Genomic DNA, 349 nt, shown 5'->3' with positions numbered 1-349 from the left:
CGCTTGTAGAACATAAAACTGGATGGTCCTCTAATTTTCATATGGGAGCAAATGTCTTGTTAAAACAATCCGCAGGGCAAGCAGGTGCTGAAGCACGCACCCGTCCAACCCTGGTCGGCCGACCGATTGCCTAGCGGTCCGCAAAGTAGTTCCACACCTGTCCAACCATGGTTGGCAGTCCGATTGCCTAGCGGTCCGCAAAGTAGTTGGATCCCACGCGAGGACGCATAAGGGCACAATAAATTTGTGTACAACCGGTTGCAGAATAGCCATATATGAATCCATGGCATTCTAATTGCTTGGCTGTTGAATAGATAAGCATGCTTTAGATGAGTATACCATCAAGGAG

Source organism: Triticum aestivum, chromosome 5B, assembly GCF_018294505.1.
Source record: "Triticum aestivum cultivar Chinese Spring chromosome 5B, IWGSC CS RefSeq v2.1, whole genome shotgun sequence".
Taxonomy (NCBI): Eukaryota; Viridiplantae; Streptophyta; class Magnoliopsida; order Poales; family Poaceae; genus Triticum; species Triticum aestivum.
This window is presented reverse-complemented; position numbering follows the sequence as displayed.